Consider the following 26867-nt stretch of genomic DNA (forward strand, 5'->3'; position numbering starts at 1 on the left):
CCTACCTTAGATGCTTATCATATGAGAGGATGAATAACTCTTTGACAGTACCTTTACTCTTCATTGATAAATACTCTTGTTTATCATGGTGCCTAGATTTTAGACACTCAAAGTAAGGAGGGATTAGTTACCCTTAAAGTCACTATGTTCCTTAGAAGATTAAAGAGTCTAGCACATTATTTTTCTTACATACAAGATCAGAAGAAATCCTGAAAAAAGGAGTATTTTAATATTGTATCATTGTGGCTGCCTATTCTATTTATGACACCACTTTATAAACTGCAAAATCTATTCCTGCAGCCTACAGATACTCTAAATGACAAAATAAAAATGAGCATGAATATAGAAAACATCATGCATTTATCATGCAGAAATAAATTTTCTTGTATAAACACATTCAAAATTGAACAAGACAAGGCTAATATCACATAAAAAATAAAGCAACTAGTAGACATTTAACTCACAGGAAGTAACATAACCTTCTAAGGAACATAGTGACATAACCAAAGATAAAGTCTAAATGACTAAACAGTCAGTAATTGTCTCTGTAAAATTACTGGCAGTAAGATTTTTATGTCATTATTACCATATTGGTAAAAATTTATAAAGTATAAAAGTGTACACTAAATACAGTGTTGTAAAAATTCCTATGGTATAAGTCATAAAAAACCCATCAGAAACATGTCTCTATTACCTGACATCTCGACAAGGCTTTGAAATCAGAAACTGATCTACACTATCATAAATTTAGCACGCCTTCAAATAAGTAGATTTGTGAGACCATTTTGCTTCTAATCAAATATGGGAAAATATTCTTTCGACAGAACATTTTATTCTTAGTCCCTATTTCTATATTTCACCCTAAAATTATTAATTACAGATCTCACATAGATCTGTGGGAATTAAAAACCAAATCTCAATCTATGAAAAGAGTCTTGATTTAAATAGGTTGTTTTGCTTTTAAATCAACTGGAAATCCAGACCAAATTCCCTTTAACACGTTCAGTGTGCCTAAGCTGATTTTGGTTACGTTTCAACACAGCAAATAGTACCGGGGACAGGCAATAACATGAAACTCGAGAGATTTTGGCTGTGATTCTTGCAGAATCTGGAGAATTAATAAGTCTAAAGTATGTGAAACCAGTACAAAAGTGAAGGAATTATCCATTAACCTTTTCATGCCTAATTATTTACCAAAGTGAAATATTTTTGCAATATTATTAAAACTAAAATCCAAATTCGTACAACTCTGCTGAACAGGAAGGGTCCCTCTCCTATTAAATGCAGAGTGATTAAACATTGGAGACTGTAAATGCTGGTTGATGAAAATGGCTGGTGCCTGTCCCAGAGGAGGTTCTCTCTGGAGCACAGACTCTGATAGCTGGATTAACACACTGAATAAATAAGGATGATGACCTTCTAGATATTACTACTGGCAATTTCTTTGTACTCATTACTCTGGAATGCTCCTATTCCAGAGGAGAGGACACAACAAATTAACCATAAATCCTACACTTAATTCCTCATTGAAACAGGTTCCTTTTCTGCAGTGGGAGTTGGCACTGTAATGAGGCTGTGTGTGAGAGCAGCATCCCACGGCTGGGTGTCTGTGCCTCCCTTCACACCAACACTGCCTGCACTGGGCTGTGCTCTCAGCAAGGAGATTGCTTGACTTTCTTATAAAAAACCAGGTTGCCTGATAACTGGAAAATTATTTTTGCATTATTCCAGTAGCTGGACCAAATAAACAGCTGTTTTGATGTAATCCCAGAGACACATCTCAGGTGCTTGTTTTGAACTGCAGAACATTGTCAAATGAGTAGCATAATGCAGAAATCATCTACGAAAACTACATTTTGTCCTTAAAACTTATGTTCAGCAGTATTGCTTGTAGGTGTTATTTCATACTTTGCACAACAAATAATTGATTTCATATTTCAATTATACAAATATTCTTTTTCACTCAATATTTGCACTCTTCATACACACACATTATTAATGTAACTCTTACTCCCTATCGTAGAATGGATTTTTACCTGTAGCATAAGATTTACCCATGAGCAACTGCTTGACTAGAATGAATAATGTAAAAAACACATTTTCAGTGCAGCCACCTTAAACAATGACCTACATGAATCACTAGTGGTTACTGACAGAAAACAATGTGATTGTAGTTTGCTGTAAGGCCTTTCAATTCTTGGATTTAAATTTTCTGGCAAAATCTTCACTGGCTTGAATTAATTGTGATAACCACTTATTCAGCAAAACGAAGTACACATACACAATTCCATCAGAATTCAAGTCTTTACCAGTATGCACAAATGGAAAAAAAAAATCTTTTAAGGATATACTTGAAAATGCAAACTCAGTTGTTAGCCTAAGAGTCTGTCCTAAAATGCAATAGTTAATAATCTAAACTACTAAAATACATAGGAGAAGCCTTAACAGTGCTCCCTGCACTTGACTGCAGCCAATACTATTAATCCTCTAATGTCATAAATATTGTAGGAAAGACATGCTAATAAAAAAGACAGCACTGACACCATTTATGATATGTAGGAGTATATAAATATTGCAGAAATCTCTTTCACTTCTACAAGAAAATCAGCTTGACAACAATTTTCTGAGATAATTGATTGTAATTTCACTGAAAAAAATATTTATACTCTGAAAATAAAAGTCTTTTGAAATAACCACATGGCTTTAGTTATCATTGTTATGTCAACTTTTAATGAAAGGCTTATGAATGTGTTATTAGTGTTCCTGCTATCTGTTCTGTTTGTGGGAATGTTTGATTTAGTAATGAAATCTGCTCCATTTGAAAAAATGCATTTCAGCCTAATGTCAGAGCTCTGTAAACCTGGATTGTTCAGTATCTAAAATGGCTGATAGTTGGGAAAAATGGGTATCTCCTAATTAAGACACATTACAATGAGATTTTTCAAATCAACTACTGATAACAAAAAATGCCCAAGTTACTTATATTTAGAAAAGATTTAGCAAATAGCTGTTCTCTTATACAAGTCTGCTGCAAAGCACTCTGTAGGAAACCCCACATTGTGGAATTTATGGGCACTGGTGGAATTTACAGAGTCCATACACCACATTCCTAAAATGTTGATAAAGACTGAGTTTCAGTTACTTACATCAGCTTTTTAAAGGTTGTCAAAATAAATACTGCAAGGTAAAACTCAGCAAAATGCAGCATTGTTTTTACCATAATCTCTATTTTCCAGGTATTTGTAAAATTGAGTTGTTCTACCCATTTCCTATTATGAAGAAATCCTTTATTATTTTGAGTTATGCATAGTGGCAACACTCATAAAGTAGCAGACAATAAGTACAGCAGTGGCTTTGGCTCTAAAATCTAAATCCTATACCTGTATAAAATTGTAGTTTTTATTTATGATATATAAATATGTTATTATTCTCTGTGCAAACTGTCCTTTTGCAAGAAGCCCTGCAATCTTCATGGAACATAATTCAGTGATGGAACTCCACAGAGGAACAGGACTGCCTGGATACAATGTCACGTGGAACGGAGGAATTTTTATTCTTTTCACTCAACAGAAAAGAAATAAAAGTATATTTTGCTATTGTTTTACAATGCTTATGGGAAAACTGAAATATCTGAATTTTCTCATAATCTTCATTTTGTTTATTCTTTTCCTATGGGTAAAGTATTATATTCTGTTATTTAAAGCTGTTTTGAAAAGTGAGGTAATTTGTGTCCGTACAAGTGACAGGATTATGTATATTCTGTATATTTTGATATTCACAATTAGTATAACTTTGGAATAAGAGTAAAATATGAACAAAATACTTTTCCTAACACAAACAGTACAGAGAGATTTTTGAAAGACTGTATAATTCTCACAAACATTCTAGGGCCCACTTTGGTCTGGGGCAGACACCTTCTCGCACATACACTGATTATAGAAATAGATGCTTGTAAATAAGACATCTCTAGCTAATAGTACCAAAGATATAATTAATAGTGGTAATTGAATTTGCTGTATGTACTGATATGGATTATCTTTTCCATTGCATGACTTTTTTTATTTCAACCACAACTCAACAGGATCACAAAGGAAGATGTGAATACACATAAATGTGAGATGTTGTGACTACAAGAGTATAATGTCGGGAATTTTTTCCTACAAATCATCTCTTTAAATGTATTTCCTCCCCAGAACTCAAGCCAACCCCCTGATGTAATATTAAAGTGAGCTGTCTGTGTGTGTCCCTTGCATCACCATTCCTTATAACTGCTTTGTGCAATACAAGACTGCGCAGAAAAGAGTTTGCTGTGACCCCACCTGCAGATCCCACAAAACGTGCCACTCAAACCCTCAAATGCCTCCCAGAATCTCAACATTGGGAAGGCTAAGGAATTTGTCAGCATGGTTTTTAAAGAAGCAAAGAGAATCATCATTTACATACAATGATGACAATTTTGCCAACTGATATTCATCCATTCTTAAAAAGAAATGAAAGTAATACATGTTTTACTTTTCTCACGCTTGTAACTGCAGATTCCAATTAAAAAGTGATGATGGTTACAGCTTTTGTACTTTCATTTTCCTCTTCAATTTGTCAAATGCAGTGAGATTGAGCACTAAAAAAAGGAAAGAAGAATAGAGGTGGCAAGGCATCTAAATATAACCAAGATTGTTTATGTCAATGAGCTCTGCAAAAGGATCATGTGTTTATGTGACTGCCTCAGGGAGGTGGTTTGCAATGCTCATTTATGCTGTGCATCCCTTATTGTTCATATTTCGAAGGCCTTTTTTTTTTTCAAGGCTCTAAATATACAGATCAAAAGTTACATTATTAACTCAGTTATGGAAATTGAAGTATTGAAGCTGACTAACTCTGTCAAGTCAATATTTACTATTAGAGGAAGGATTAGATTTCATGTCATCACTCCAAATCTTACATCCAGAATTGTCCACCTACCACACTGTGACAAATGTTCATGTGTTTGGGTTTAAGCACTTAGTACCCAGGGAAGAGCAATCAGGCAAATGACTAAAAATTTCTTAAGGATAACTCAGACGCTGAACATAAAAACTCCTCACATTTCATGTTACAATTCTCCTCACTACCATTTCTCAGGAATGTTCTGATTCATCCCTGTGGAACACTTTGTGTGCTGCAGTTTAAGTCTGTATTTCTATCATGGCATCAGCAATGTGCCAAAGCAGCGATTTCCACACCACCCGTGTGCTGCTCACTCCTAAACAAAACGTGTCCTGTCTGCTCCCATCTCTGCTGTCTGTCACAATTATGATTTTTTCTAAGATAAGAAAATCCCATTTTTACCACTGGAGAGCCAGGCTGCTTAGGTCACAAGATTCTCTTGGCTTAATCCTTACGTATGAATCATGAACTTTCCCTAATAAGTACCGGCATTCTTCAGATGATCAAGCTACTTACGAAGGTTTCCAGAGATTTCCACATTAATTATCACCATGTTTAAAGCATCCAAAGCAGCAGCTAATTAAGAATTATTAAGATTATAAATTGTTTATTCTTACTTTTCCTTTCTGTCCTCTATTCTCCAGTCTTATCTGGGTTGATATTGTAAATATCAGCAATAATACGACTCAGTTAAAAGAAAACAACATATGAAAAGGATTATGAAAAATATAAATCGAACTGAAAATTAGCTACATGAAAAATTGGAAACAAATTTGCTTGCTTTCTACACTAGAATGGGTCAAAAGTAAGCTATACATTACCACAATTTCAGTTCAGAAAAAGCTTTTTTCTCACATTAATTATCAGAAAATTATAAGATAACCAGACTATTAATAAGCCTCTACTCTGCAAATAATGACTTAGAACTTCTGCAGAAGTTGCAGAAGCACACACACTATTGAGAAGTCATAATAAGTACCATGTGATTAAGTAAATATTGTTAGAAATAAATAAGATAAATACTTTTAAAATAAAAAATAACCTATTTCCTAACACTTGAAAGTGGAAACAGAATATTCACTCTAGATTCAGAGTACAAAAAATTGCTGAAATAAGCCTGGACTCCTAAATACTTCCAATATGGAAATGTGATGATCCTGGACACCTCAGAAAAAAAATTATATTCTTGCACCAAATTCAGATACTAAGTCTAGTAAGAGTAGAACAATTAAAAGCCTATTACGTTTAGCTGCCAAAAATATACTTTTTTATCTTTTACCAGGATGAGTTTATCTAAATAAAGATCAGGTAAATTCCTCAAACAGTATTTTAAGTGTGGCACAGCATGATAGGAAAAAAGTGTATTTTATATTTGGAAAAAAATATAGAGATTTTTACTTAACTGGCAGTTAATTAACTTAACAAAGGGTATAGGTGGATAAATGATATATGTATGAATAACAGGACATGCCCAAATCATAGTGAAAAATCCTTTGGGAACTTCTGTGAAGACAGAAAATATTTTTACAATAGCAGTGATTAAGCCTGAAATTAAAAGGAGAAAGCCTTGAAAGGAAATCAGAAGTGAGTCAAAGGCATTACTGGTTACTCTCATATTTGTCATCCGAAGTGAGTCAAAATCAGCAAGTGTTACTCTCATATTTATCATTATATAAACTGTAGTGTAAGAATGCAGTCAAGAGGAAAAGAAGAAATAAGATGAAAAGAGAAAATCCATCTTTAATATTCTTTCTAAAGAAAGAATATTTGAGAAAAGTACTGAAATTTGAGACGAGTACTACTAAAAGTAGCATTAGATAGAAAATTTTTCTTTAAAGCACTCAAATGAGTGAAAAAGAACTAAAACCACTGGAATAACATTCCAGTTTTCCAGACAAATCCTTTGAAATCAAATTCAGATACTGTATGTAGATATTTACAAATTTTTAAAATGCATAGAAATATTATAAAGGTTCAGTACAACCCTTTTTTGAGGCATAATTCAGTGGCATACTTGAACAAGTGAGTAGCTGAACATGAGTCTTGTTTCCAAGGACTTGCATAATTTAGCACCCAGGTTCAGGAAATGACTCTAGGTAATACCAGCCTGATTCAATCAACTATTTGAAGGCACAGGGTACTGAGCATTGAATTTAATGTTTGTTATGTCTGTAATCAGATAAACAGAATCTTGCTCCAGAATGAAGGTGTCTCTGCAGAAAAATAAATATTCTCTAGTTCTAGCAACTGTTTTTCCTGACAGGATACAGCATATAGAAATTGGGCAGAAAATCTAGCATCTGTGGGTAGAGATTTATGCCATCCTTGTCTTAAAAAAAATGGTATTTGTTAGGGATAAGTCCAAGCCACTTAAGGGAGAGCTACACAGAGATAATCAACACTTCTGGTAAAAAACTTCACTGTATTTTCTCCAGAGTTAGTGAAAACCACTGCAAAGTCTTATGAACATTTCATAGAATCATGCAAAAATTTAAATTAAAATTTTAGGATACCGTTGTGTTGAGTGTTTAGAGGAGAAGTTTAAAGTTTTAGCTGTACTGTTTGATTCTTAACTCTTTTTGTCCTGTTCCTCCCTACCTCTGAAAATATTTTGAGGGTTTTTGTATGCAAGGGTGCAAATGTGCAGAAACTGTTTCACAATTCAGGTTAAAAAAAACCTCAACTGTAAAACTGTGCTTTCAACAAAACACAGCATAACATCTTAACCTAATAAAGTACTGCCCTACTTTCTGATTTGCAGACCTCAAAAAAGGAATTTCAATATTTTACTTTGGCACTAGGGCAAAATTACTTCCTAAGACCTAAAACAATTTTAAAAATTACCTTATCTTGGTACTCCCTCCAGTCCTAGAAACTGTAGAACCAGAAACTGTTTCGAGACATGACAATGTACATGATGCAGATCAGTAACAGGAGCCACATTCAATTACTGTTCTACAATGGCATTAAGTAATCAGAAAGGACAACAGAAAAGCAACATTTCCAATGCTGGTTTTTTCCTTTGGATGAAATGAGCTTGTGTAAAGTTACAAAAATGTACTAAAATTGTAAGGCTAGAGTACAGGCATGACATGCTCCTAAGAAGAATCTGTTTCTATCATCCATATGCTGTACAAATACAAAAATAATGATGTATCTGAACAAAAATACTTTTAATTTATGAAGAGAAAAATATTAAGAAGACTATTTTGAGATAGCATTAAAAGAAACAGTAAAAGAAAAAAAGGTAAGTATATAATCTCGCAAAAAGCAAGATTTTTTTGAATGCTAGACAGGTATACAAATGATTTCCTATAACTTCTATCAGTTACTATTAAGTGTGTCATTCTTTGTGGTTCATCTTTGCCCAGAGAGCTCCATCATTGATCCAGTGCAGATTGTTGATTAAATCTTCATATTGTCTGTATATGACTATGTTAAGTTATAGAAAAGTAAAGATACACAGGACTTACACCATGTTTCTTTGCAGTCAGCATTTACTTCACTTATTTGTGTTTAGTCTCTCAAAGGGACAAGGGAAGGAGAACAATACATTTTCTCTGAAAAATTCTGCTCATAATATATGGTATCTACTTCCAAGTATTAAATTCTACTTAATATATGCAGTGATCAATAGATACGAACTTCATGGGGCAGTGGGGTATTAAGGCTACAGCAATAAAACTCCATAAGTCATAAGGACTGCTGGTGACTGTTCTCTTTCTTCCCTAAGGGTTTTCTCTTGCTTGATGTACCAGGAGATTTACATTATAAAGCTGATTTTTTCTTATGCATGTAATTATATGTTAATATATAAGTTCAACAATGACAATTGCATCAGTTTAACATTCAATACCTATCTCTTATTCATGATCTTCATTCATCTGCCTTATTTATTATTGGATAATGCATATGTATATGCACTGGATTCTTACTACATTACATTACTGCTTATGATTTAAAAGCAAATGACTTATTTTTTTCTTCATAACAAAGAATGCAGCATGTTATTTTTATGTACCATAGGAGAAAACTGATAAAGAGGAAATGAAACAGGGGAACAGAAAAATAATGTGAGAAATGCAATCCAAGTTTCTAATGCAGCAATGTAATGCCAAGAAACTGCTCCAGAGAAAATGACTAACTGCCAGCTTTTCTACCTGTTGCCAAGAAAATGTTGCTGTGTTCACTGATCCTGTAATTAAACTGAGTATGTTCTGAAACAACTACTTCTGAATTGTGCCCTCTTCTTTGAAAGGGGAGGGAGCTTCATTCCTATAATACACCAATAGAAAGATGGTTCTTCTCTAAAAAATTAGGTAGAAGAGCAAGCTTGGTTTAATCATGTACACACATTCTTTAAAGAAATAAAAAATTGGAAAGAGAAATCTTATTGCCTACAGACTTTTGGAGGGAAGCACAGAACTGTAATTTGCATTGTTCAAAATCTTCATGTGCAGGGCAAAAGGTTTTAAAAGCAATCCTTTAATGTCCTGTAAAAACCAAAGTCTTCCTGACTTCTGCTGCATTATCAACATTTTAAAATGTGAGCTATTAATTGTAGTGTCTTGTAGCAATTTCTTGCTAGGATTTTTCATATTTAAGTAATTGCAATTATTCATGCTAGTCAAGGTATTTGTATACAAGTATGTCAGCATACCAGTATACCTCTGTTGCCATATTTTATCTTGTTCAGCCCAATGTTGGTTAATCAAGATTTCATAAAGGCTGACTATATTCTCTTCGCCTCTACTATGGTCCTTTGGGATATTCTGGTAAAGCTTTATTGTACTTTGCACAGCTTTTCTGCATTCCTTATGCTTTTACACCTGATGAGTTAATGAAATGTTGGCTTTCCTTAGCTGAGTCATTCTTTGCTCTGAGGCTGGCTGTGCTAGGCAGTACAGTGGCCTTCTCAGACATTTGTCACAGAACAGCTGGGGCTGCAAGGGACCTCTGGGGATCATGCAGTCAAATTCCCCTGCTGAAGCAGGTCCACCCAGAGCAGATTGCACAGGATCACATCTTTATTGGATCAAGAAATGTCTGGATCACCTAATAAAAGTGTCAGAAAGCCCTTGCTTCCTAAACAGTTCCCAATCCTCTTCCCCACAGACAGCAGAAGCAACTGTCTGAACGTGCAGGCTGATAAATTCACACTAGACCAAGAGCTGGGCACAGCTAGCACCCACACTCTGCTTCATTTGCAGGAGGATTGCTTTGTTTTAATTCTGTGTTGGCTTGTTTAGTTGATGAGTAACAGATCAGAGTCATTCATGAGACAGAAAACTCTGCTACTAATCTACTTCCAAACCAAAACTCAGAAGCAGAGCCAGGTCACTCTTACTTGCCTGGCTTGCATCAGTCCTGCTCTCTCTTGCTGATATCAGCACTATCCACTGGCTTCAGTGGATATGAATATGCCCAGGTGATCCACTACTGATCATTGCTTCTAATCCTGACACCAGCTAATTAATTCTTGGCCTTCTAAGCCAAGCTTTGGACAGTTCAGCAGAGAATGAACAGCTAGCTGGTGCTGATTCATAATCACCTGTTATTTCTCAAGCTGTCAGCATTGATTCCAAATACATCTCTTCACATTTTCACTGCTGAGCAGTTCCACCTACTATGGACCAAAAAGCAAGAGGTTTTCCATAGTTGATAATATTATGAGTACTTTTCACTACTAAATGTACAGCAAGAGTAACACAAAAACATATCCTTCAATTTTGACTTGGTGCAAGAAAGGCCTGAAGATGGATGCAGTTATATTGCACCTGTTCAAAGGAGACCACATTCTGTAAATATTGGGTTTCCAGCAGCCTTTCCAGTTGCCATCAGGAGAGCTAATAAAGCTGGCTAGCAGGCAGAGCTCAGCTTCTGGGAGCTATTGCTTGTTCCAGTGCTCCCACTCTCCATTTGTCTCTGTCCTCATGCCTGCCCTGCCAGCAGGGCTCACTGCCCATTCCCAGGGATACGTGTGAGAAGCCACCATCTCTGTAGAGGTGACATTAGCAGCACAAAGCATCTTGTATGAGGTGTGACATCTCACAACTTGCATAAGGTTCTTAATCACAATTTGGAGAGAGAGTCTGGCATATAGCCCTGAATGTTGCCAATGTATGACCTAGATTGCATTTCCCTAGATGGTTTATGAGAATGTTATTTGAAACATTTTTCAAAAGAGTTATTAACATTAAAATATACAGCTGCCTGTCCCTCATTCACAAGAGCTGCTATCCTGTCATAGAGGGAAATCAAACTTGATTAACTTGGTTTGTTGTTCACAAATCCATCCTGTTACCTACTTTCTGCTTCTGGATGACAGCAAATTATTTTTCTTACTTTATACTTAAATTTCTTATCTTTGCACTTAGTGAAAGAGAAATTAGTTGGATTTCTGAATAAAAGTAGTATTTGCAGCTCAGTTACAGGGAAATTCACCTGTTCTTTGTAGTCTGCAATAGTAAAAGATATCTAATTTGATCAAGTGCATTTAAAATAGGTTTGTTTCTTCATTTTTCCTCCTAACCTTATATTGTCTTTACTACTCTTTACAACTCCAACAGGATAATGCTGTAGCAGCTTTGTGTTCTGCTGTTTCCTTCCTTTTAGACCATCCCCCACAAAATTAAATTTTATATTATCCTATTACTAACCATTTTTAAAACTTTCACTTTGTTAACAAATACATTATTAATGGCATTATTATTAAAATATGTTGTTAATATTGCTAATCTTCAAAATGGTTTCAAACCCACAATCAGTTCATGCCTAAAATCCTTTGCCATAATATTGGCACATGAAAACTCTTCTTTCTATTCCAATGTAGAGAAGCAAAACTTTTTCAGCTGCATATGGATTTAGGAAAGGAAAGAAATAACATCTTGAATTTTTTATTTATGACATGTTTTGATAATTCAGTCAAGCTTTGCAACAGGTGGAACTGTCTTTGAGACTGAAGGCCACACCAGGCTCTTACAGAGCCATGAAGACATTAAATCACCTTTATGTGAGGCAGATTGCATACTTGCCATTGTTTTAGTGGTCTTATGGGATAAAATTAATTTACAGGGAGTTTTGGGTTTCTTTTTAACATCAATCTACAAACTATAAAAAATAGAGGTGGTTTTTCTCTATGGATGTTTATTTAATTTATCACCACATGCTCCATTTGGAATATAACAGTAAAAAGTGCTTTTTATGTACTCAAATGCATTTGTTTATAAGAAAAGATTTGACACTTAGTGTATAGGTTAGTTCAGTTGCTTACTTAACTGCACTGATTGCAAAATGCTGAACACAAACCAGCTCACACAGGATTTGTTCTAATTTATCTCTGTTGGAAGAAATAAAACATATAATTTAATCCAAATTCCAAAACTGTGCTCTTATTTTTACTAGTACATGCCATTTAAAATGTACTAATAATGCCAAAAAATGAAACAGTGAATGTTCTTCTATTTATTCTTCATGTATCATTTTCTCATTTTGGGAATCAGGCTCTGAAGTGCTGGCAATTGCAATAGTCTGAACCATAAGTTTTTGAAAGCTATTCCTTAATATAGATCTTGATTACCTTTGTGGGTGGTGTTTCTTTGTACCTACATGAAAAAAAAAATTGTCATGACTTGATTTTTTATGCCTCACCTACAAATCCTTTATTCTTACTAAAGGTTCAGATACAAGGTTGTGTTTTTCTCCCTAGATCTCCTGATAAATATGACAAATGCATTTCATCTGTTTAGAAAGATGATTGGCTTCAATTATGAGAAAGTAATATTGGCAGACATTTTTGTTGGGCCTGAATTGTAAGGGATTAACTACTACATTTATAAAGATTTCTGGACTATTACAGTAAACACTTCTTTGTTCAATGGATTTAGATGACAATTTGCTAAGTAAATCTGCAGACTCGTTCAATTACATTTTAGAGTGAATTTAGAGTGAAGCAAGCATGTGGAATTCTTTCTGGACAGTGCAAAAGAAAAAGTCTTTTCTTTTATTAGTTCCTACCACGTATGCATATGTCACACAGGCTTTCTAAAGAGGACTCTGCCAGCATAAAATACTAATTGGAAAACTTTCTCTCATTTAGTGCTTTCTATCATTTTAAGAAAACAAGACAGTAGAAGCAGGACCATGATTTGGGGGAACTGATTTTTTGTAGATATGCCAATAAAACTTTTCATCTAAATCTCCACTGTCTGTACAGTCTGGGGAAAGATGGAAAACAGAAAAGCAGCCTTCCAGAAGTGACTTCTTTACAGGAAAATAAACACTGGCCTTTCCCTGGGAACTGACTCTTCAGGAACTCTAGAGTAACTAACTGAGACTAAACAGCCAATATTAAAAAAAGTGGAGTGAGAACATTGTTACAGAAGAGATAGAAACTTAATCTCTGAGTTAAGCAAGGATGAGAACAATCAGTTTAATTATCTGGGATCTGGTCCATCAGAAATGGATGTTTGAATAATGCTGGTTTTTGGTGTTTTGTTGTGTTTTTGTTTTGTTTGTGGTTTGTTTTTTAATAGGTGATTCCCTAGAACCAATACTGCAGAACTACAGACAGTTGCAAACCAAATGTAAGCCTACAGGCAGTAGGCCAATTTGTATGGTGTAGCATATCATGCAGCATTGAAGACTATAAGGGCAACAACATTGCTACTATGGAAGTCTTTTTGCAAGCATGACAGTAGCAAAAGTTATTTTAAACTAACACTTACTCTTCAAACCTGCAGTTAAATGCAGCTTTCATCTGAATGTATGTAGGGCAGTGTCATTTCACCTCCCTCCAAAAGTCACATAAAGAATGCATCTTGACTAACCAAAGTAATTGCTGAGAAGTTCAGACTCACATTCTTTACAAGTGAGAGACTTTCCTTAACCTTAACATTAAAATGTTTTCATTAGGAAATATATATATGAAGAACCTGGGATACATACATGCCACTGTACAATTGTGATTTATATAAATAAATGCAACCAGAATTATTGGTAACAGTAATACCATGTTTTCATAGAGCAAAGCTTATGCCCAGTAGTTTAGAAATCTCACAATAGTACTGTAAAACATTCAAACAGCACTGCTCATCATTACAGCCACATTCTTACTCTGATTTGGTCTGCTGCCTTCAAACTCTGCATAGTCTTAAAGAGCAATTTTCATGATCTAAGTTCCTCTAAGAATGGCACTTCCTTTCTAGTGCTTTGGCACTTTAGGGCTACAGTTGTTTGGCTTTAAATCACAAAGCTAAGTGTCTGAAATAGTCTATGTCATTATTTTATCAATAAAGCTTATCAAAGTCTATATGCCAGGAAGCCAGCATATCTGCTTTTAAGCACCAATAGATCTCTGAAGCCTTAGGTGTTAGTTCTAGAAATTACATGTCTGCATGACAACAACAGTATTTTAAGATGCACCACCTTCTGAAGGTAGCCCCTGTATGATTCAAGAAAATTATTGTGATTACTTATATATGCACACTACAGGGTACCCAACTACCCTAACCTTGTCCAGCTGTGTCCATTTAAACAAGCTTCTTTTCAGCTTTCAGACAACACTGCCACTTTGCCTCTTGATATTACCTGCCTGATTTTGTAAACTTCTGACACCCTTTTTTCCATTCTATTTTCCTATCAACAAGAGCAGCTCCTTCACTCGGTTTAATAAAAGGAGAATGTGACTAACACAGTGCATGAGCTTAACAGTATCCTCAGAAACATCAATTTCAAGGACTTTTATATGTTAATTTGATAATATACTCATTTTTAAACATATTGCACAGATTCAAGGACAAATAAGATTTCTATTAAGATAATGGATTGAACTACATGATGTGAAAATTGCAAACAGTAGGGAAGGAGCAATAATGGCAACTGGCCATCATTAGACAATGTAGAGTCAACAGAGGCAGGGATCAGGTACCTGCTCAGAGACAGATGCCCTTGAAACACAGAAAGCCACAAAATAATAATAGGACAGGTAAAGAAACAGGGCAGATAAACAGGCCTGTGGCAGAAGAGCCAAAGTTACCTCATGGTATTTAGCACAGCATTTATTTCAAAGTAGCCTGGATTTGTCAAGGGGCATAAAACCTGAGATTATGTAGTACTTCAGTCCTGGAAGCCTTCTGCACCCAAATGCTTCATTTCCTTCTGAACTATGCAGGCTGGTTTAGACAACACAATTATTTGCCTAAGAACAGGATAAGCTACAGGGCACAGATCAGCTTGTGTAGCAGCTCATGTTTCTGACATTTCCTAGTGCCAAGTAAGTGCCTGGGAATCACCTTCATAGAGGTGTAAAACCCTTCCTGCTGCTCTGAGCATTCAGGATAGAAAAATGTGTCAAAAATCATCCTTTAATATGCAAATGCTAGTTTGCTGAAAACATAAGATAATAAAAGCATATAGTGATTCACAATTGCTCCAGGTGTTTTTTGGATTACTGGGAGTAACTTGAACTGGTTTTTTTAAGCAGCAAGTCAGTATTTCTCAGTAAGCATTCCTGATTAAATAATGGTTTTGTTTTATGGTTTTTTTTAAACTTTTTTGACCTTTTCTATCTGGGACAACATATTTGTCTTTTGTGAGCTTCCAAGGATGAAGGTTTTATTCCTTTATTTCTTTCTCCCAATTCTTGTGTGAGTAGGACAAATTCTTTGGGAATGAATAGAAGCTATTTGGCCTGCAAAACTTATCCTTTTTTGGTTCTATCTTTCTCCCATGATGTCATGCAGTTATTTTTCTGAATGACTTCAATGTGTTTGCCTCAACAAGTCTGCTATTTTATAATTATTATTGTACTTTTCACCTTTTTAAGAGGAAAGTTCCACCTTTTAATTAAAAAACCCCTCAAAACCTACCAAAAAAAAAATCCCAAACAAAAGCACTTTGTAATTTTATTTTTTTCCCCTTTTTGCTCATCATAATATCTGGGAATTGTATTGTAAGGGATATATAAGATGGTAAGTACTATATGGGTCCTGGAAATATCAACTCCTGCCTCAATTTCTGTATTAAGAATTTCTGATAACATCAGGCTGACTGCAAATAATTAGTAGGACTCACATAATTTTAATCTTACCGTTTTTCAATCTGTTATTGTTAATGCCTCTCTACTGCATTATAATATTTAATTATGATAATGATTATGATAAAAGTATATTACATTTCATACAATTATATTAGTATGAATTTTTAAAATATTCCCTCCCACTCCCTTAAAAAAATTAATAAAATTTCCTAAAAGAAGGGATTCAATAGAAAGGAAATTATAAAATAATTATAAATATTTCTGTAAAATATTTTGTGGTAACTGGAAATATATAGACATCTCCCTCTCATCTGGCTTCAGAAGTAGAAGGGACAAATTCCAGGTTGCTAAAATGGAATTTGTTAATGTAGAGTTTGGAGCAGCTAAGTGGGACAGCAAATCTGAATCTGATAAAAGATAATTTGTGACACTGACTACCTTTCCTGCCTAGCTTTTTGCTAAAACAAATTTGTATAATCTGATTGTTGGCCCATCAGTGCTAAAATAAGTACAAAGTATTTCCTGAGAAGCTGAGGAAATTACTGTGCTCCTAGCACAGCATTTTTTTCTCTACAAGTGAGAATTTATAACAGGACCTTGTCTCCCAAGAGTACACTGGACTCAAGTGGCTACTGTGTACACATTCTGGTATTTTAGGGCGGATAGAGTCAGAAAAACCCCAGCCAGGTGCCCCAGAATGTGTGCCAGCAGCAGTTCTGACCTAGGGGACAGAGGTGTCGTTTCCACTGCACTTTCCTGGGATGGCTGTTCCTCCAGAAATGACACTCACAGAGGGGACTCAGGGACACTTGCATGGCCGTGGGCTGCAACAGTGTGGAAAACAACTCCCCTGGGAAGAGCACCAATGACTGCACAAATCTGTCCTGAATATCCCTGATCTACCCTGTAACATTGCTTCAAGGATGGCATATGATATTTACATAGTATTTAAAACCTCACAAATATTCAGGTGCTGTTTGCTTATTTCCCCTTTATCCACTCAAGTCCCTGACATACCACAGCTGTTCAAAGATTCATTTTCATGTCTTAAACCAAATTCAAAAACACACATATTCACCCATTTTTTGTTGTTTCACACTTTCTGAAAGGCTTATGAAACTAAAATATAACCATTATGAATTTCAATCTATTTTGAGATATATTCTTCTATACAATTGATCACTGACAAAATTACATACCTTTGCAAAGTCCTTTAACTAGCTTCTAGATTTGATCAATTTGAAATAAAAACATCTGAATTACACACTCCAAAAAAATCCTGAGTAATTTCAGAAGTCCTGAACACGACTTCCAAGTTTATTTCCATAGTCCTAAATCACATGTACAAAATAAAGGTTCTTTGGTTAGAACCTTTGCTTTCTGAAACTATTTATAGCCTTTGGTATGTGCTGTGCCTTTATTTGTATTCTCTCACAATGAGTGCACTTACAATACAGCAGGTAAAGGTAATGTGGAGCTGGTGATGAAACATGAGAAATAAAATCTTTGTGCTTCTCTCCTGTTCTTCAGTACCTCTCTAGGAAAAGCCCAGAAGAAATCCACATTAGAAAGCCACACAGAAAAGCTGTCAAGGACTCAGTAGGCAAAAAAAGAACCAGAAAACCCAGTCATACAAATATTTGCACTATGGGAATGTGGTGAGTCTCTCTCTCTGGTTATCAAGATAAATTATGTTGTAACTGCCATTTCTCTCATTCTCCAAGTTTTCAATGAAACTCAGCTGGTTAAAACCTAACCTTTCCAATCAAAGCTCAGACTGTGGTCTCCATGAGTCTGGAGTTGCTCTGTTAAATATGTGCAATTGTTTTGGGGGGGATTTTTTTGGTTTTTGTTGTTTTTTTCTTGTTTGTTTGTTTGCTTGCTTTTGTTTGTTTGTTTTTTAATTCATGCACTTTCGTTGCCACTCCTGCAAAAAAGAAAACATCCCATTCTCCAAGGGAAAACATAAGGAATGGAATTCGACACTTACACAATTTTTATTCATTTATAAGTCATGCTTTTGGCAGCAATGCATGGGATTGTCTATGTATTTCTTTTTTCACTAAACAGAGACATTCTGCTTTAGAATTTCTGCATATTTAAAATACAACTGTCATTCTCACTACCATAAACTAACATTAAAAGACTAAAAAAATGCTTAGTTTCTTATTGAAATATATATCAAGCTGTTTGAATACTTGCATTGTGGAGTAGGGGGATCATGGAATTCATTAACTGGAATGTTTAAAAAGAAAAGCAAAAGCAAAGAAACCCTTCATTTTCTGTTTCATTAGTTATATTTTTCTAATAGACTGTCCATACAGATCAGCTGATATCAAGGACAAATTGTTAGCTACTTTTAAAGTCACATTATGTACAATTAATTTCCTATTTTTAAATTATAAATAATCTTGCTGTTTTCAGGAAATGCACTGTTACTGAAAAGATGCTTTTAAAAAGGGTGGATTTAATAGACAGGATGCAAAGGATGCAGCAAACTCACTGAAGTTTAATCGTGGCACTGACTTATCAGAAAGCCAGTTATCCAAAATATTTTGAATTAGTAGAAAAATAGGATTTTCCCAAGACTGGCAGGAACTGAGAAGCTTTTTAGCTCAACTGGAGTGTGTTCTTGGCCTAATATTGAGGAGCATTCTAGAATCCCTGTACAAGCTTTGCAAAGATTCAATTGGCTCAGGAGAAAAAGATGGTCAAAAGAACTGTTTACATGTAGATTATTTAATTCTAAATATTATGTTTATGTCGATAAAAATCAAAGCATAAAATAAGAAGTCCCTGGAGTTAAAAGGAAGTGATTTTTGGGACTTTATTCTCTCCTTTGTGGCACTTGACATACATATTCATTTGTGTGCAAACTGTGTGTATGTTAAACAAGGATTTTGTACTTAGTATTTCTAACAATATTTTGAATTAATTTCTGACAGACACTGGAGACAGTACAAAGTGAGAGGTGACTTCTTGATTCCCCTTTGCAAGCTCCACGTGTAGCTTTTACATGTGCACTTAAGTGTGCTTATGAGATGACTGGAATTTTGTTGCTTGAGGTTTATTTCACTGCACAGTTTTGTGTGAATGATGAATTCTTCCAGCTCTCAGTTTAAGATATAAGCATCTAGACTGCTTAGTCATAGTGCAGTCAGGAACCCAATATTTAAACAGACTAATCATAAAAAAATTAGTCACCAAAAATCTTAATTAAAGATGATAAAGGCTTGAGAAAGACATAAAACTGATGCTCTCAGTTATTATTTATTTTTTAAAATGTTTTTCTCAAGCACCTGGATTCTTAGAGAAATGCTAGATTACTTACAATTTCTGTAAAATTAAAATCATTACCCTTCATACTTATTTAATAACTACTACAAGGAATGACAGGAATTACAGAGAGAAGAATTAATGCTAAATCCTTGAAAATTACTTTATACAACTACCAGTAACTCATATAAGGTGGTTCATTCTGTAAAGATAAATCTTTAACTCACAAAGACAAAGTGAGTTCAGAACTTTTGCAATTCAGTAGTTTTGCAGAATTTCTTGGATGTAACACATCCTTTAAACCATTATAATCAGATTTAACTGTCATGTCTCTTAACTCTCTTAGCAGCAGGTGAAAAGGTTGAGTAACTGCAAACACTTGGTAACCTTTAACTGCTGGTAGTATCAAATAAGGCCAACCCTTCACATACCACTTTTTTCATGCTAGATGCATCCAAAATTTAGGTTCATAACCTTTTATGCTAATTCCTCAGGATAAAATTTGTGGGGGAGTTAGGGGAGAATCTATAGCTCAGTGCTGAGCAAGTGAAATGAAGCCAGTATTTGTTAAATTTTAACACACAGATCCATGACCTGCAATGACCACAAAGCAACATTCCTTTGGTTCTGCAGCCCTGGAATGGGATAGCAAAGCTGCAGAACTGACAGATGAATTGAACTCTGGAATCAAGAAATTCACCTATCTGGGTTGCCCAGCTGTGATCCAACACTTCAGAGACAGTTGTGATAAGTCTTAAGATGTCAGCCCTTTTACTAACCTTTTATCATCCTCAAGCCCAAGAAAATGGAACTGCCTTCCTGAGACAGTTATGACAGGTCTCAGTGTGACCTGTGAGGGGACAGAGTGTATCCAACAGCTCATCAGAGCTCATATGCACATGCTTCATGTGGAAAGAGGCTATGGAAATAATCTGGAATAAAATTATCAAAGATTTTGCTATTTAAATCTAGCAAGCAGAGATCATACTAGGAGTTATGCCCAAAAGGGTTAAAACTTGGTTAAATATGTAGATTTTTCACAGAAATAACAAAAAGCACATGCTCAACAGGCAGGTCACTTTCCTGCCAACATCAAATCTCAATTCCAAGCCTTTGGGTTATTCCAGTATTTCAAAGTATAAAGTTGCCAGACCTTTGTTTTTCAATATTGACAGTACAGAACACATGTCCCTAGCTTACTTTAAAAAAATTCTGAAGTTGGTTTTCTAAGTTGTTTCTTTAGATTTTGTGTGCTTCTTTGTTTTAAGGATTGCTATGGTATTCATATTACCCACTATCACATGTGGATATTGGGTACAGCAGTGTAACTTCTAGGAGTACTCACTTAGAATTTGTAGACATTTGGACTGAGTGCAAAAATATTAATTCTGCAGAATGTGAAGATTAAAATTTCTTTCAATTATATTCTTCATATGCAAGAAATATATTTAACATTACAAGATACAAGCAGACATAATAAAATGTACACTTATATAAACTTAGAACACTTTAAATTCTCTTAATAATTCTTCCTTCTCAGTGCTCTTTCAATTTCTAAGGAGTTTTAAACTGAATTTTAGCTAATAAGTTCATATGTCCACTAGTCTGGGAAAATCTAAGTAAAGCAATTTAATTTGAAAATGCTCAACATGACAGAGAAAGTGGGGAGGAAGGAGCTAATGCAATGAGATTCCTTGGGCACTAACATTAGGGGCTTCCCTTGTCTCTGGTCACACATTCTTACTCCCTCCCCCCAAACCAGCATCTCCTGATAATGATGCTGGTCAGAAAGACCCTGCTCATCTTTTTAAGTACGCTCAAGTGAGTGAAGCAAGCAAGATATTATCCACACAAAAAAGGAATTATTTTCTGCTATTCACTTCCCTGAATGGGTACAACAGTGAGGTAGGAATATGAAACGAGGATCAAGACAACCATTCCTGTCTGGACATTTATTGTATGCAAGTCAAAAATAATAGATAATGCTATTTGAAACAACAGCAGGGGGAAAAAAAAAAAGTGGCTTTTGAAGCCACAACTTCTGAAGCTAAAATTATGCTTCCAAACTTCTAGCCTTCTTCATGTCTATTAGTTTTTCTCATGTTTCTGATTCGTAACCAGTCTGAGATTCTTTTGCTCAGAGAAGTACTGGTTATATCTTAAGATCTATATAAAGCAGCTGCTGGCTTTGTAAATCACCTTTTTGCTTAGAAATTATGTGGTGTGATAATTCTCACTTTTCATATTTTATTCCACTCTAATACCTCTTACATACTCTGCTCATAAGCAGAGAGGTGAATAAGTATTGCATGAAATAGAGAGTGCCACAGTACAGCTTGTAGGTTAAATACTCAGAACTGTTAAGAAACTACCTTTGAAAAAAGCATCTGTGCCGACATGGGAAATCTATCTGTGTGCAAAGTAGGAATTGTGGTTGTGGTTATGAAACTGCTGTATCATTAAATACCTCAGAGGATGTGAAATCAGCCATATGCTGTCAGGACTGAGTCATCCATGTCTCAGACATGGGCCTGTGGAAAATGTCCCACCCTAGCAGCTCCCAGTTAAGAGGGAACATAAAAGGACAATGGGGTGTCTGAGCCAGATGGCAACAAATTCACCCAAACTCTTCCAGCAAGCCAGGGTCTTAAGCGATAGATTTCCCCCCAAATTGAAAGGAAGATCAACAGTTACAATCAGACCTTAAAATATAAAGCATTTGAGAAATGCTGTGAATCACAGAAAGAAAGAAAACCTCTGCATGAAGGAACAGTGAGGTGTGCTTTGCTAACTGAGGGCCAGCCAAATGAAAAGGAAACTGGCTTCAGAACTGTGACACAGACATGTATGCAACATAGTTTAGCAAAGTTATGCACAGAAGTGCATGGCACAGAGTGCACACACTATGCCCAAAACAACATTAGAACCGATGAAGGGAAGTACACACAGTATATCCAGTGTTTTCTCAGCTGTATGATAGACCCCAGTTAATACAAAGAATCATTGATTTAATGAGAATTTTACACCTGTGCTTTCTCCTTCATCTATCACATCTTTCTAAGAGGTGAACTATAAACCCTGAGTGCACAAAAAGGGGGCAAAAGAAAAAGCTGTGCTTAATCTTTCAGAGAATACAGCAACACAGCTGTCAGTGCTCATCCTTGGGGCTGGGGCACATGTGCAAGCAAAGTCTCACATATACCAAGGAATAGAAGACAGATAATCTGACTGGAAAGTGAACCAGTGAGAAATCTGCTTTCTACTTAGATCAAACAAAGCTCAAAAGTATATAGCCTTCAAGAGAAAGAATGGCAACAAAGCAATCCAGTGCATTTCCAGCTGACTGGACATTATGAAGCCTGAGACAAGCCTGCTTCTTCTCACTATTGCATCAGTTGAAATTTGCAGGTCAGTTGTCAAATATTCACTTTTAATAAAAGTTAACATAATTGTGATTACTTTAGGAAACTTTCCATGCAGTCATACCTACAAATGGCTCTTCACTACAGAGACGCTCTTCATTAAATAACTTTTACACAATTTGAGCTCTTACTTGTCTGTTCTTCCTACGGTTTTAGCCAAATGCCAGAGCAAGATTTTCTACCTGAGACAAGTGCTTGTTCCCAATTAAATCTATATTCTCCCCTGTATTGTAAAATTAGACCCAAGCTACTAAACTGGAACTTCAAACCATTTGTACATATACCAAAACTAGGATCAGGACAACATTCAGAGTTGTTTTCTTGACATTACAGGTAATTAATTCTGTTCTTGGCTTCTTTACTCATAAGAACAATTCATTTGTAAGACAGCAGTTTGCATTTTTAGTGTTTTCAATACCTCTTCCTTATTATGTATTTCTTATTTGTTTGTAGAAAAAAAGTATGAGAGTGCATTGTGACTGTCTTCTTTTTTTTCTGGGTGGAGAACCACAAGCAAGAGCTTTGGAAATCACACATTAGCACAACATTCAAGTCAAACCATGTCCAAACAGCTCTGGCTGCCTGCACTTCAAAGCTCTGGCAAAGCCCCACACAGTGTTCTTCCAAGGTTTGCTGGATTGCCATAGTGGTGAATCATGACCATAAAAGAAGCTGTGTGAATGTTGGTTGGGTTTTTTCTCTCCATACAGGAAACAATAAAACATTAATAAAGAAGTGAGGTCAAGAGAGAACTATAGAACTGTTCTTCAGTGAGATCTAAGTGGCCAGTTTTTTTCCCACCTGGGACACCCAGTCAAAACATTTGTTATTGAAGATCTCACTGTGATTCATATTTTAAAATTCCAGATACAGATTTAACTCACTCATAACTTTGACAAATCATGAAAAACAAACATTTTATATCAATAAATCTGACAGAGTTTGGTGTAAGTCATGCCAGGGCATTCTAGCTTGTTTTGGGTTTATTACTCAGAAAAAAATTAAAGTATGGCAAAATTTATGTCACTTAGCTCATAGAAAATTTAATGTTTTGCAAAATTAGACATCAAAGCTAATGAAGGAAGCATTAATATATATTATGAATTTGCTCTACCACAAATTCTGATACACAGATTATGAAATGTTTGTCTTTGCTTTTGAAAGGCATTTCAAGTTTAATACAAGAGCTGCATGTCCTCAAAAAAAATATGTTCACCAAACTTTCAAAAGCAAACCAATCTTTCAACTGTATGGAAAATCTTGCAAAGTCTTGCTTAGTACAATGCTTCTCCAGAAATATTTCCTCTATGGTATTTCAATTTTTTTTCTTGCAGATATAAACCTGATTTATTATTTCAGCTATATAAAGAAACACACTTATTTCAGTGTAGGATAGAATATGTTCTATAAAATCTTTATATGAAAGAAATACTTTTTAAAAGAAAAAAGGATTATGTAAAGCACGTATTCATTTAATTAAAAATAAATAATTATATAATTCAAATAGTTAAGACCTGTAAGTAGAACTCTTAATAGTACAGAATGCATTCTAATTTATTTTCTCTTTATGAGTATCTACTAGAGAAAACATTTGAATTGGAGGCTTGAATCTCAAGGGAGAAGAACATGGAAAAGCAAAGCTGAGTGAAATATGAAGTTCATATATCTTTTGGAACTCCATACTCATGTAGAAAATAGTCCTTCACTTCAGGATGTCAAAGCCAACATCAGAGATCATCCACTGAATTACCACTTTTGTATACCAAAAGCACACAGCAACAGTACAACAGCAGTTGCTGGGTACTGACTTTCAAAAAATCTGTCTTTAAGGACAAGCAGTCAAGTACGAAAATAGCAGGAAATTTAAGACTTCTGTACAGCATGAAATATCACTCATTCAACTGTCAGTCCTACTCAAAAACCTGGTTTTATTTAATAATTTTTTAAGTAAGCATTAAGCTAATAAACAGCTTTCAGTTGACAAATTTTACAGCTTTGGCTCTTGTCTAAATTAAGAATATTGAAATTTAAATAACATTAAATGTAAAAGTAAAGCTGTAACATTTCAAATAAAAGACTTCCTATTTCCAGTGAACATATATCAGTGTGAAATGTGTTTGCTGTTGACGGGGCTGATGAGAGCCAACTGGATTCAGCATTAATTTGCAATTGTTTCAAACATACATAATACAGAACATTATGCCAAATTCAGATGAGAACAGTAAAGCTCCTTTACAAAATAAAGCTATGTTTAAAAATTTCCATTAAGTTGGTTTTTGGCACCAGAAAGATTCCTATGACCCAATTTCCACCTGCCTATTGGCTTTATATACCATCCAAAATAAAGTACCAAATGGGAAACTACTAAGTAAAAGGTAACAAAACATTAGGTTTTTAACAGCTTGCCATGTGTATGACATTATTTCTCCACTTAACTTATGAAAAATAATTATGGGTTAGGAAAGTGATGGAGACTGTGAACATTACAGTTCTTTAGGGAAATGTGAGTTAGGAGACTAACTGATTGATGTTCTGAAAATTTATAGCAACAAACAAATAATCACAAAAACTGATTAGAGTTACTATATAAATCCTCATATTTTTATATCCTGCGTCTGGGTTTCATCTAATTGTGAATACAAGAGTCAACAATGCAATACCAGGTAATGTAGACACAAATATTAGATTCCAAGTCCTAGATCTTTTTTAAACTGATGGCTTCCTAATGGTCTTGTTTATTGATATAAAATTCCACTTCAGCTTTTCAGAAAAAGATTGTTTAACTGAACCCTATTTAATAATTTCTTATTGTATATGCACAAAATATTTCAAGCTAATGTGCAGTAAGTTAGGAGATTTCATGCTGCAAATTGTAACAACATTGGCAAGTGCAACAATGGCAAATTTATAACATTTCAAATAGAAAACTTCCCCAGGAGGTAAAACTTACATCTTAAAATTCTGTGGGGAAACACTCTCACAACTGCCTCTTATGTGCAGCCTTTCAAAAAACTTTATCTCAACCTCTTTCAGCCTACCAAGAAATGTCAGTAATCAAATCCATTCAAACCATTTCAATTGCACCTGTTTGCACAAGCTTTCAACTCTAAATTGTCTGAAGTTGATTTGGTTACCGAATTTCATTTAAATTAAGAGTATTATGTCCACTAGGACTCCACAAACTTTTAATCAGAAGTGTTAATTATATTATTTCTGTTTACAAAGGTGATTTTCTGTTGCAGCAATCTAAGAATGCAACTTGGAAAAAAAGCCAGTTGAAGGTCGGGAAGCTATAAATGCTAAAGTTAATTTGCTCAAAAGTCCCTCTCTTTACTGCACTCATTCAGCATTGAAATTACAGCAACATATTTTTAAACTTTACACTGTAAATTAAAAAAAAAATTATAAGTGACTTATGTACAGTTCAACTTAGCTAAATTCTTTAGGGGATAATCAAGTTCAAGCTTGGGGTGCTTCTATTACAGAGTTAGATACTGCACTTTGCAGGCATTGCATATATTACATGAAGAGTTATATACTAAGCAAATTAAAAATATTTTTATAGTCTATTACCTTTCTTTGTGAGCCCCAGAGACTTTTTCTCTACACTCAAAGAACTCTCTCTGCATAAATAATGCATTTTATGAGTTTCTACTCTGCGTGGTTTTTAAATCCCAGACACTTTCAAGCCACCTTCATAAGTCCTCTCCTGGAGATATCTGACTTACCAGCAATGTTGGCAGAATGGCTTTTTAAAAAGCAGCATTTAGTTTTTACTTAGATATCCTAATAAGTCCAAACACAGCACAAGAGAAAACACTGTATTGGAATAAAACAAAAGAAAGACTTTGTTAAAACTTTAAAAACAAAAAAAAAATCTTGAATGTAAAATTAATGTTAAAATTTTCACTCAAGAAATAAAACTATATGGATACAAAGATAGCATATATAGAAGTTGAAATAAAAAATAAACTGAAGCCTGCTTTTTTCTTTGCTATGCTCTGTCCTCCACACAAACTCAAAAGCAAAAGAAATTATTAGATTATTGAAATAAACAAAAATCCAAATTCAACTCACTCCCATTTGAAATACAATCAGACCATTACAAAGAAGTGGCCTGAAAATTAGACTTCTGGTTTGCCTGTTAGGGAAGAGGGAATGCACAGGATATGAACTGAAATTAGTATGTCTCACAGCACTGACCACAG

At 34.8% G+C, this 26867-nt stretch overlaps 1 long non-coding RNA gene across 1 annotated transcript; it reads left to right on the forward strand.

Moving 5' to 3' along the window:
* Nucleotides 1-515: 515 nt before the first annotated feature.
* On the forward strand, nt 516-26390 carry LOC306809445. The gene is made up of 4 exons (XR_013776229.1): nt 516-9133; nt 13458-13508; nt 17503-17619; nt 19823-26390. It is a non-coding gene; the product is annotated as an uncharacterized lncRNA (long non-coding RNA).
* The last annotated feature ends 477 nt before the right edge of the window (nt 26391-26867 follow it).

The sequence above is a fragment of the Erithacus rubecula genome, assembly GCF_903797595.1.
Source record: "Erithacus rubecula genome assembly, chromosome: 17".
NCBI lineage: Eukaryota > Metazoa > Chordata > Aves > Passeriformes > Muscicapidae > Erithacus > Erithacus rubecula.